General features: G+C 39.1%; 1 pseudogene; it reads left to right on the top strand.

Annotated features, from left to right (window-relative positions):
* The first annotated feature begins 8526 nt into the window (after positions 1-8526).
* On the top strand, positions 8527-11665 carry LOC122064272 (annotated as a pseudogene).
* Positions 11666-13418: the final 1753 nt, after the last annotated feature.

Below are 13418 nucleotides of genomic sequence, written 5' to 3'. Positions count from 1 at the left end.
TTGATAGTGAATGGGCCACTCCAGTTGGGCCTGAATTTTCCTCTTGGGTTATGAATTGGGTCTCTTTGTTCTTGAAGAACAAGTTCACCCTCTTCTATGTGGTGGCGCTTCACATTCTTATTAAAGGCCTTCGCCATTCTCAGTTGATATTTCTTTAGATTATCCATGGCTTTCATACGTCTTTCATCGAGAAAATTGAGCTCGTTATGTCTAGCCTTCATCCACTCTCCTTCAGGTAGTTGACTATTAAGAACCACCCTTAGGGATGGTACCAAGATTTCCACGGGTAGAACTGCCTCAACCCCATACACCAAAGAGAAAGGGGTTGCCCTTGTCGAGGATCGTATAGAAGTCTGATATTCCTATAAGGCAAGGGATAACTTATCAGCCCAATCCTTGTGTGTCTCCACCATTTTTTGCAGGATGACTTTGATGTTTTTGTTGGCTGCTTCCACTGCCCCATTGGTCTGTGACCTATAAGTTGTAGAGCAATGCCTTTTGATACTAAACTTTGTGTAGATTTTGTTGGTCTTACTGGGATCCCTGATCAGATATCAATTCTTGAGGTACTCCATATCAGAAAATGATATTTTCTTGAATAAATTTGGCTACCTTAGCAGATATGAGGACCGCATATGACTGAGCTTCTACCCCTTTGGTGAAATAATCAACGGCTACCAACTTGAACTCGTGACCATTGGATGCTTTGGGGTTAATCTTCTAAAAGATATCGATGCCCCAAGTGGAGAATAGCCAAGGTTAACTGAACAAATACAACTCTGTTGGTAGGATATGTATGATGTTAGTAAATATCTAACACTTGTGGCATTTCTTAAAAAAGTCCACACAATCCTCTTCCATTATGTTCCAGTAATATCCCAGCTTGAGGATCTTCTTAGATAACATCTTGGCATTCATGTTGGGTCCACAGAGACCTTGATGAATTTCCTCCATGATGGTTGCGGCTTGCTCCTCATCCACACACAACAACTGTATTCCATCATAGGATCTCTTGTATAACAAATCTTCTTGAAGAATAAATTGGGTGGCATATCTCCTTAGGAATTTCTTTTCTCTGTCAGTTGCTTTACTCGGGCATTTCCTTTCTCTAATAAAATCCACTATGTGAGCAAACTAAGACCGACCATCAACAATGAGAAGGTTCACTGAATTCTGATAAATGGGCTTGCTTCTTTGTTCTACTAAGAATGGTCGGACCCTAGCCATAGGGTTGCATTCTACTATGGAAGCCAAGGTTACAAGGGAATCAGCAAACCTGTTGTTATCTCTCTAGAAGTATTCGAACAAGATCTTCTCCAAGTGTTTAACCACCTCTTTCAGATGTTCTTGATATGGCTTCAACTTTTCATCTCTAGTCTTCCACTTTCCCTGTGTCTGGCAGATGATGATGGATTAATCGCTGTAAACCTTGATTCTTTTCACTCAAATAGTCAAAGCAGTTTTGAGCCCCAAAGCACAAGCTTCATATTCGGCAATATTATTGATATAGGGGAAATCGAGGCAAAATGATGAAGGCAAATAAAGACCGTCAGGAGTGACAAGAAATATTCCCATACCACAAACCTTTTGATTGGCTGCTCCATAAAAGAATAACTGCTATTCATTAGTTGTGTCTCCTTCTTCTATTACTGTGATTTTTTCATTAGGAAATGCATCATCTAAGGATCTTCCATCTTCTGTGGGGTAGGCAACCAAATGATCGGCTATGGCCTGCCCCTTGATAGATTTCTGAGTAACATAGGTGATGTCAAACTCTGATAGCAAAAGCAACCAACGGGCCATCCTTCCTATTAGAGTTGGTTTCTCGAAGAGGTATTTGATGGGATCCATCCTTGAGATCAGGTGCAATGGATAGGAAACCATGTAGTATCGCAACATTTTTTTTGCCCAAATCAACGCAGCACAAGTTCTTTCCAAAGATGTGTACCGTGTCTCATGTTCTAGGAACTTCTTACTAAGGTAATACATGGCATGCTCAACCCCTTCTTTCGTCTCTTTTTGTGCTAGCAAAGAGCCCATGGAATATTCTTCCACGGATAAGTACAAGAGAAGTAGTTCACCTTCCACTGGCGATGTTAATACTGGTGGGTTCATGTGGTATCCTTTGATTTTGTCAAAAGCTTGTTGTATTAGTCATTCCATTCCATGGGCTGATCCTTCTTCAGAAACTTAAAAATTGGTTCACAGATTGTAGTCAACTGAGCTATGAATCTACTAATATACTGGATGTGACCAAAAAATCCTCGTATTTTATTCTCAGTCCGAGATGTGGGCATTTCCTGAATTAGCTTGATCTTGATAGGGTTGACTTCAATGGCTTTTTCACTCACCAAGAAACCTAACAAGTTTTCTATTGTTGCCCCAAATACACACTTATGAGGATTCAACTTTAGATGATACTTTTTTATTCTTTCAAAGAATCTCCTTAGCATGGGAATATGCCCCTGTCGATCTTTTGACTTTACTATCATGTCGTCCACATAGATTTTCACATCTTTGTTCATCATGTCATGCAATATGGCCATAGCTACTCTCTGATAAGTTACCCCAACGTTCTTCAATCCAAAAGGCATCACTTTGTAATAATAGGTTCTCCACGGAATGGTGAAGGTTGTCTTCTCTCAATCCTCTAGGTGCATGCTTATTTGGTTGTATCCTGAAAATTCATCCATAAATGATAACAAGGCATGGCCCATTGTGTTTTCCACCAATACATCAATGTGAGGTAATGGGAAGTCATCTTTAGGTTTACCTTGTTAATATATCAGAAATCCACATGCATTCACACCTTCCCATCTTTCTTCGGTACTGGTACAATATTGGCCAACCATTGGGGGTACTTAACCACTTATAGAAATCCTGCATTGCACTACTTTACAACCTCTTCTCTGATCTTCTCACTCCATTATGGCCGCATTCTTCGAAGCTTCTGCTTTATCGATTTTACGCCAGGATAGGTTGGCAATCGGTGTTGTATGATGTCGGGATCTATACCGGGCATAACCTCATAAGACCAAGCAAAGACCTCGGTGAATTCTTTAGAAGGCTAATCATCTGTTCTGCTTCTCCGTCGTCAAGGGTAGTGCCAATTTTTACCTCTTGAAGGCATTGGTCGGTTCCTAGATTAATAACCTGAGTATCCTCACAAATGGGTTGGGCTTTCTTTGGTTTGCATATGGACTCTTGATATTTATTAAGATCATCATCAGAAAAAGGAGGCAAGTCTTACTCGGAATCAGAAATTTCTTTCATGAAAGAATGAGTAACAAACTCGACTTACAAGGACTCTGAACTCTCCTCGAGAGGGGAGGCCGACACGGAATCATAAACAATAGACTCAACTACAGACTTGATAAATAGCTTGATGCTTTTGCAATGGGTATTCAAGGTGGTTGACTTAGTAGCATGGGCAAACTTGAAGTCTTCTCCAATGCTTGTTCAGTTCAGGAGTGGTTTAATGGCTCTATGTATGAGGAGGTGTGGCAAAGGGCATTCTTCTCCTTCTAAAAAAGTTGCTGCTATTTCTTCAACAGTGCAATGGTTCTTCCGAATATGTGACTGCTTCTTCACAAATACCAGCTAATCAACCTCATGCTCTCGAAAACTAAACTTTTTGAGGGGCGAGGGTTGGTGGAGACTGCCCAATCCTCTTTCTGTAAAGTCCATCTTTTCAAGCCTATTGAGGGATGTCATCCTGGTTCCTCAGTCACATCTTTGACACCTTCACAGACCTTCCCATTGCAGTTGATTCAGGCATAGTACATGCAAACCTTCATTCCTTATAATCTTCTTTGCTTTGCATATGCACTTCTTCCTCTGAAAGGACGAGGCTTGAGCTTATGTAGCTCTTGGGCTCTTGGTTCTTATAGGAGGGAGCAAATGTAGCTTTTCAAATCAATGGGAAGTGGTAGACTCCAGGTGGGCCTTATCTTCTTTTCCCATTCTCTTTTTAGGAGGACTCGAGGACTTAGTGCCTCCTTTGATCAGATCAATATTGTAGGGTTACCAGAGGAAGACCCATTCTCAATCAGTACAATTTCTACTATCCCGATGATGCAACTGTGTTGATCACTTTCTTTGACAAGCATTTGCTATTGTTCCACTTCATGAGTCACCCAGTTGAACTCGTCTTGGAAAAATACTTCAAATTCTGGTTGCATCTTTGTTGCGGTTTCATCAAACCATAGCTCCACATTTTTGCAGAAAGGAAAATCCTCTCCTTCTCTTATAAAATACCCATTGAGAGTAGGGTAGTAAGAGACGGAGATCTTCCTACATCCTTAGCACTTTTTGACCCTTGGTGATCTGAGGAGTGTACCCAAGACCACTCCTTCCTTTGTTTACGACCAAACTAGGTTGCTTTGGTGTAACACCCCAAGTCTCACCTCTTTACATTGGCTGTAAGCAAGCAAGAGTAACAAATTGGAGAAGCCAACACTAGCTTGGTTGGCAGTAGTGGAATGCCAGGAAAGGAAGAATGACCCAACATGTACTTGTGCCTACTGCCAACAGTGTTGGAGGGATCAGCAAGAAAATTGGGCCAAGAGGTAAATTAATACCTTGATAAGGTTGGATAATAGAATGAACCTAGGTGATGCAAAAATGACTAAATAATAAGACCCAAACAAGTTTGGATACATGTTGTTTACAACATGTCTATATAATTGTTGTGATTCCACCAAGGTTCATGTTCATGTTCATGGGAATTTTAGTCATATTGTATAACATTATCTGAAGATGATTTCCCCGATAAAATGATAGAGCATTGAGTTGTGAATCCAACTCAACTTGAATCATCTGAATCTGACTTAGGACGAGAAAGAAATGATCATTTTTGTATAGATTGTTTGAACAAGCCAACAAATAGAGGTCAACTGGCAACTACCGGTTCAGTTCCATTTAGCCAAAATTGACTAGTCCTTTGATGGTAGAGTGCAACCGACAACTGCCGGATTTATCCAAAAATTTAATTGGCTAGCTGGATCAAATTTGGATGAAAAAGAACATATTAGACTTAGCCGACAGAGAGAAAGCGACAACTATCGGTTTGAAGTGGCAACTACGGTTCGGTAAAAAGGTGAAAAAAATAGATATAAAATGTATATTTTAATATTATAAAAGGAGGGGATATATAAAGGCCACCACCTTGTATCTAACCTTTATTTCTCACATTCTATTCACCCTTTAGTAAGAGGAAGAAAGGAGAAAGAAGAAGAAGAGAGGAGAAGAAGAGAAGGGAAGAGAGAGAAATTGTTGTAGAGATCGATTTTCTTTGGAGATTGCTAGAGGATTCAGCAAAATGGTAAGAAATCTCACCTATATTAACGTCTAATAAGAGGGATTTTTAGAAATAAAAGGGGGTTTAAACTGATTTGGACTGGAATTTGTGAAAAAAGAGGAATTCTGAAAATTTGAGTAACAACTCAACTACATAGAGTTTAATTTCTCTGAAATTGGTGGATTAAATTGGATAGGAATGTAATAATTTAGTCAATTGATGTGTACACCATGACCGATTCCTACAGAGAGTGAGGATTCTCATTGACTCTCCTTAATTAGGAAAAAATTCCATGTGGATGAGGAGAAAATGCATTCAATTTTACTATTCTAAGGTCTAAAATTTACATGCAAGTTAATTGAAGCTTAATTCTCCACATGCAAGGTGAAAATTCATTTTTATTTCACTGTTTTGAGGTCCAAGATTCACCTGTAAGGTGGGAATTGATGGTAGATCACATGCATGGTAAGATTAATGATGGATTTCAAACATGCAACCTCAAATTGAGGGTTTATCAAAAAAAAAAATTGGTTTTATTTTACTATTGTAGATGGAGTTATATATATGTGAAATGAAATCTGAGATGGGATCTTCATGATTGAAGGCCGATTTGGAACTGGGAGACTGGGTTCCTTGCTTGAAGCTCTAGAGCAAAGTATTAATTTGAAATTGGAAAGAAATCCCATCTCAATTTCACTAATTTAAGCATATAGAGACAAATGCAAGAGATATTAAGTATGAATTCCATGCATGCTTATGGAATTCAGAATTTATCATCAATTTTGAAGTTAAAATACTGATATCCACTCTAGGTTCAAAATTTCATAAAAGAAATTGGGTCAAACTGGGGGAAATTTGAAATTTCTACTGAATCCCCATGTAAAACCCTAAGAATTTAGAATGAAATTTGTTAAATTGGACTTGAAAAGGAATTGTGGAGCATATAAGGGAGGTTATATATGATCTTATTTGAGATTTTAATACATGTGTATAATTGTTGATTTTTAGGAATCCCATATAGCCGTGAGAGAGATTCCTCGGCACCAGGAGAGATTGTGGGCCCTTATATTCACTGTGAGTGGATGCCCTTCTCAACCCCCAATCTTTTGGTGTGTTTATTAATGTTGAACATGCATTACTTGTTGTACTTGTGCATTTGCATTGCATTACTTGTTGCATTTATGCATTTACATTCATTTTCCTCATTTGCGTCTACTTCCATATTTGTTGTATGATGGGTATGTTGGTAGTGGAAATGTGGAAGGAAAGGTAATTGAGATGGGTCATGTGCAGGTGCCCGTGTGTGCATATATGGTTTGGATGATTTGTTGTGCACCATGTAGAATGTTGGGCTAGGTATCATAACCCCAAGTGCTACACCCCTTGTCCGTACGGGGTTAGGTACGGACTAATCCCAATAAAAGTGACTACCTGATCAGTAGTGCACTGTGTGGTACGACGTACTATACCAGTGGTGGTTGCGTATGGGTGTGAGTGTGTATGATAGGATATGACTTACTGTATGTCTATAGATATATTTATGATATGGGGTTACCTTTTAGGGGTTAGCTGGTGTGGATCGGGACCTGTACTGGCATTGGCTGGCCCCTACCTACGACGTAGCTTGTATTCCTGAGGCCCAATGTACAGGGTAGGGAATGCCACCTGTGTCGGTAGCACTTATACCTATAGGAGATGAGACTTAGTAATGGACTAGGAGATTTGAATAATTAAATAAATGGATTCATGAGTATCATTCTATTGTGTGGAGCATGCACTGCATATGGATGCGTGTGTTTGTTTCTATCCCATCTCCTCACTAAGCATCACCATGTGCCCACCCCAATTTCTTTGTTCCATAGATGAGGAGAGCAGTCAGTTGTAGGTTTATAATTCAGAGCATGATGACGTGGTTATGGATCAGTTGGCTTGTATTCTAGATTTTGATGATTTTAGCCATGGGCATGACTGTGAATGTGATGATTATGCATACGGTGGACAACAAAATTAAAGACTGATGTAGTTGATTATCCTTTTGCGTATATATGTGGATAGTGGTGGAAATTAGTTTCTGTTGATAAAGGTTGGAGGGTAAAACTACTGTTGGAAGATATTTTGTGTAAATATTTGTTTTAGACTGGGATGAATGTATATATATATATAGAATACTGTATATGTTGTTGTGAACCATTGTATATATGGTATCAAGTATCACATAGAAGCATTGGGTGGATATTATCTTCACTTGATTTTATGTGATCCGTTGTGAACTCTGATAATGATTTTAGCATATATGGTTGTTGTGTTGTGGACTGTCCTAAAGTAGGATCCTAGTTTGGTAGGTTGACTGTGTGCAGTGAGGTATCCAGTTCCGGCGCACCTATGGCATATAAAGGGTAAGGTAGGGTGTGACATTTGGTGGTATCAAAGCAAACTCTAGGACTAAGTTTGACAACCCACTGGATCTTAGGATCTTACAGTGCAATAGGAAGTAAAGAAATAAAAGCTTCAACATAAAAGCTTAATTGTTGTGAATGTTTATGTGTGTGATAGAAACAAGATTAGGATGTGAATGTTTTCTTTTAACTAGAGAATTATATATGACCAATGCTGCATTACTCATCCTTGTTGGAAATATTTGTGTTGAGCATTAGGAATTGATACATTGCGATTTTCAAGAAAATTCCTATTATGCCACCAAAACGGGCTCAACTTCAACAAGGATCGGGACACCAAAAAAAGGGTCGGCCTACTACTAGAGCTCACCCTGTGGTGTCTGTGAGTGAAGAAAGGGAAAGTGATTCGGTATCAGGAACACAAAAATCAGTTCCTGCGCTTGCTCCTGCAGCAGCATCAGTATCACCTCTTGTACCTCCAGTACTTACAGCTCAGGATGTGATCACTCTGGTAACTAAATAGTCCAAAGTATATAACAAGGACTGCAACAAGCACTACAGCAGAATATACAGTAGCAATAGAATAGGATTATCGAAGAAATGGCCATAGCAGTGCGTGCTAGGGGAATACCCATTCCACCCACACCAGTGGCACCATCTCATGCAAATCCTACAACTTTAGTAACCCAAGTTAACCCAGGAATCCCAGTTGCACCACAGACCATAGGTGGGCAAGTAGCTCAGACAATACTAGTTATGGGGGTACAGATTGGGCAATAAGTTTTTGGGAACCCACCAATAGTACAAGTATGGCCAGACACAAGCAAGTTGATGGAGAAATTCTACAAGTATAGACCTCCATACTTCAGTGGTGTGAGTTCTGACCCATTGGCACCTTCAAAATGGGTAGAGGGAGTTGATAGGGCATTGGCGGTGTTGAACTATAGTGATGAACAGAAGATCATGTATGCTACCTATCAACTACAGAATGAAGCCTATGCCTGGTGGAAGGCTACCAGACCCATACTTTTAGCCACGCATACACAGCCCACCTGGGATCAGTTTATGGAAGTGTTCTATAAGAACTATTTCACTATCAGTGTGAGGGATAGGAAGGAATCAGAATTCATGGCTTTGATCCAAGGACCAGTGTTAGAGTACCAGCAACAATTTGAGGCTTTGTACTATTTTGCCCCAGAACATATGAAGAATGACAGTGAAAAGGAAAAAAGTTTGAGAAGGGTCTGAGGTCTAGCATTGGAGCTATGCTAGTAGCACATTAGCTCCAGAATTATGCTGATGTGATTCAGTTTGCAAAGTCTATTGAGGACAAGCAAAGGGAAGGCTACCAGATTCAGGCAGCAAGAAGAGCTAGGACACGTAACATAGGGAGACAGTTTGGAAGGTTTGGAAGGAGAGCTTCTTCTTCTGCCCCAGTATCCAGTAAGAGAGAGACAAGTGGAGCTTTTACCCAGACACAATCAGCACAGTCTCAACCGGCAGTTTCTACAGTCCAACCTTTCACTGTGAGATGTTATGTGTGCCAGCAGTCAGGGCATTATGTAAAATTCTGTCCTCAGAGGAAACCAAGTGGGTAGAGTGTGGTTTCTTCTTCTTCTACATCTACCAAGAAGTCGCAGGCATCTGGGAAAGTTTTTGCACTGATAGCCGAGAAAGCTGAGGCTGCACTTGAAGTAGTGACAAGTATAGTGCTTACCTCTAATATACTAGCAGATAGATTATTTGATTCTGCTGTATCTCATTCATTTGTGTCTTCTAACTTTCCTCCAAAATTGGGTGTGAAATCTAAAAATTTAGCCTATTAATTGATGATTAGCACACCTACAGGATTTATTGTCAACTTAAAACATGTGTATGAACCCTAGATCATTCAAATATGTGGGAGAAATATGATAGCCCACTTGATTTGCATAGATATAAAGGACTTTGATCTCATACTAGGAATGTATTGGCTGTCAGCATATCGAGCTTGTGTGCTATGTGCTGAGAAGAAGATATTATCTAGACCAAGGAATGGAGATGAGTTTATATATCAGATCAAGGAATGGAAATGAGTTTATATATCAAGGACACAGAAAGGAAAATAGGAAGATATTGATTTCTGCTATTCAAATACAGAAACTAGTAAATGAAGGATGTGAAGCATATTTGGCATGTGTCCAAGACACTACCAAGAAGACTGCTACATTGGAAGAACTGGAAGTTGTCAAAGAATTTCCAGATGTATTTCCAGAGGATCTAAGTAGTGTACCCCCAAATAGGGAAACTGAATTTTGTATTGATTTAATACTTGGGGCAACACCAATGTCAAGGGCACCTTACAGAATGGTTCCTACTGAATTGAAGGAGTTAAAGGAACAGTTGCAAGATTTATTGAAGAAGGGTTTTATCAAACCTAGTGTGTCACTTTGGGGAGCTCCAATCTTGTTTTTAAAGAAGAAAGATAGGAGTTTACGGATGTGTATTGACTACAGGAATGGATGTGTATTGACTACGGGAAGTTGAACAAGTTGACAATTAAGAACTGGTATCTGCTTCCCCGTATAGATGATTTATTTGATCAATTGCAATCAGCTAGTACATTTTCCAAAATTGATTTGAGGTCAAGGTATCACCAATTGAAGATCAAGGAGAGTCATATCCAGAAGACAGCCTTCAGGACAAGGTATGGCCACTATGAATTTGTGGTGATGCCATTTGGACTGACCAATGCACCAGTTGCTTTTATGGGACTGATGGATAGAGTATTTCATGATATGCTAGATCAATATGTGATTGTCTTTATTGATGATATTTAATCTATTCCAAGAGTAGAGAGGATCATGCAATTCATTTGAGGTCAGTCTTATAGAGGTTAAGAGAGAAACAGTTGTATGCTAAGGTTAGTAAATGTGAATTTTGGCTATCACAAGTGAATTTGTTAGGACATGTTGAATCAGCTAGAGGTATTGAATTTGATTCTGGAAAGGTGAGAGTAGTATTATATTGGGAGTCTCCAAAGAATGTTAGTGAGATTTGGAGTTTTCTAGGTTTGGCAGGTTATTATAGAAGATTTATTAAGAATTTTTCTTGGATTTCTGCTCCTGTGACCCGGTTGACTAGAAAAGGAGTTAAGTTTGAATGGACTAAAAAGTGTGAAGACAGTTTTCAGGAATTGAAGAACCAACTGGTAACAGCTCTAGTCCTTGTTATTCCAGTTGGTACATCAGGTTTGGTAGTATACAGTGATGCATCCAAACAAGGTTTGGGATGTGTATTGATGCAGAATGGTAGGGTAATTGCTTATTCTTCTAGGTAATTGTAAGATTATAAAAAGAATTATCCTACACATAATCTAGAATTGGCAGCAGTCATCTTTGCTTTAAAAATTTGGCGTCACTATTTGTATGGAGAGAAATGTGAAATATATAGTGACCATAAAAGTCTAAAGTATCTCTTTACTAAGAAAGAACTGAATATGAGGCAAAGAAGATGGCTAGAATTACTAAAAGACTATGACTGCACCATTCATTACCATCCAGGGAAAGCTAATGTAGTAGCAGACACTCTCAATAGGAAACATAAGGTTACTATATTATCAGCACTTACTACTAACCCTATGTTGATTGAAGAGGCAAGAGAGTTGGGTTTAGAGGTAACTGTGGAAGTGGAGATACCTGAAGATATAACACTTGCCACTCTTACTATTAAACCATCTTTGTTTGAGCAGATCAAGGAAGCCCAACCTAAAGATGATATGTTGAGAAAAACCATGAATGTTATTAATGATGGAAGACAGAAGGATTTGAGGTTCATAGTGAAAGATGGAACTTTGTGGTTCAATAATAGATTGTGTGTTCCAAGGGAAGAGAAACTAATAGAGTTGATTCTGAATGAAGCCCATAGCACACTTTACTCTATACATCCTGGTAGTACTAAAATGTATAGAGATTTGAAGAAAACCTACTAGTGGCATGGTATGAAGACTGATGTAGCTGAGCATGTGGCAAAGTGCATGAATTGTCAGCTGATGAAGGCATTGAGATAGAGGCCACATGGGTTACTGCAACCTCTTCCAGTACCTGAGTGGAAATGGAAGCATGCCACTATAGACTTTGTGACAGAATTACCCAGAACTAGGAAAGGAAATGACATGGTTTGGGTAGTTGTTGATAGGCTCACTAAAGTATCCCATTTCATACCAATAAAGATATCTTACTCCATGGAGAAGTTAGCACAATTGTACATTGATAATGTTGTAAGATATCATGGTGTGCCTATCAGTATGGTATTTGACCGCGATTCCCGCTTCACTTCTAAATTTTGGAAAAGCATACAAAAGGCAATGGGAACCAAATTAAAATTTAGCACAACCTTCACATCCCTAGACAGATGGAAAGACAGAAAGAACAATTCAGACCTTGGAAGATATGTTAAGAGCCTATACTATTGATATGAGCTATAGTTGGGATGAGCATATACCATTAGTTGAATTTGCATATAACAACAGCTATCAATCAACTATTGGTATGGCACCATTTGAAGCTCTGTATGGAAAGAAATGTAGAACTCCCTTGTATTGGGATGAAGTGGGAGAAAGAAGAATTTTGGGACCTGAGTTGGTATAAGCTATCTGTGAGAAGGTAGATATGATCAGGGAAAGAATCAAGATAGCTCAATCCAGGCAGAAGAGTTATGCAGACAACAGGAGGAAGCCTATAGAGTTTGTGGTGGGTGAAAAAGTATTTCTGGAGATTTCACCTATCAAAGGCATCAAAAGATTTGGAAAAAAGGTAAACTAAGTCCAAGGTATCTAGGACCCTTTGAGATCTTGAATCGGGTTGGCAAGATGGCCTATAGACTAGCATTACCTCTAGAACTAGACAGATGTCATAATGTCTTCCATGTCTCTATGTTGAAGAAGTATATTTCAGATGCTTCACATGTATTGTCTGTTGTGGAGCCTTTGGAGTTGGATGATGATTTAAGCTATGAAGAATAGCCCAAGGGAATCTATGACAAGAGGGAATACCAACTCCGGAGTTGAACCATTCCATATATGAAGATCAAGTGGAAGAACCATTCTGAGCAAAAAGCTCCTTGGGAGAGGGAAGATGAAGTGAAGGAGAAGTACCTAGAACTGTTTGGTTTATCAGGTAACTCTTGCAAATTTCTAGGATGAAATATTTTGTAAGGAGGGGGCAAAATGTAACACCCCAAATCTCACCTCTTTACATTGGCTGTGAACAGGCAAGAGTAACAAATTGGATAGGCCAACACTAGCTTGGTTGGCAGTAGTGGAATGCCAGGAAGGGAAGAATGACCCAACATGTACTTGTGCCTACTGCCAACGGTGTTGGAGGAATTAGCAAGAAAAGTGGGCGAAGAGGTAAATTGATAACCTTGATAAGGTTGGATAATAGAATGACCCTAGGTGATGCCAAAATGAATAAATAATAAGACCTGAACAAGTTTGGATACATGTTTACAACATGTCATTACAATTGATGTGATTTCAGCAAGGTTCATGTTCGTGGGCATTTTAGTTATTTTATATGACAATAAATGAAGATGATTTCTTCTATAAAATGATAAAACATTGAGCTTTGAATCCAACACTACTTGAATCATCTCAATCCGAGTTCGGATGATAAAGATATGATCATTTTCATATATACTGTCTGAAGAGGCCAAGAAACAGAGGTCAATTGGCAAATACCGGT

This window comes from Macadamia integrifolia, chromosome 2 (assembly GCF_013358625.1).
Source record: "Macadamia integrifolia cultivar HAES 741 chromosome 2, SCU_Mint_v3, whole genome shotgun sequence".
Lineage (NCBI taxonomy): Eukaryota > Viridiplantae > Streptophyta > Magnoliopsida > Proteales > Proteaceae > Macadamia > Macadamia integrifolia.
This window is presented reverse-complemented; position numbering and strand designations above follow the sequence as displayed.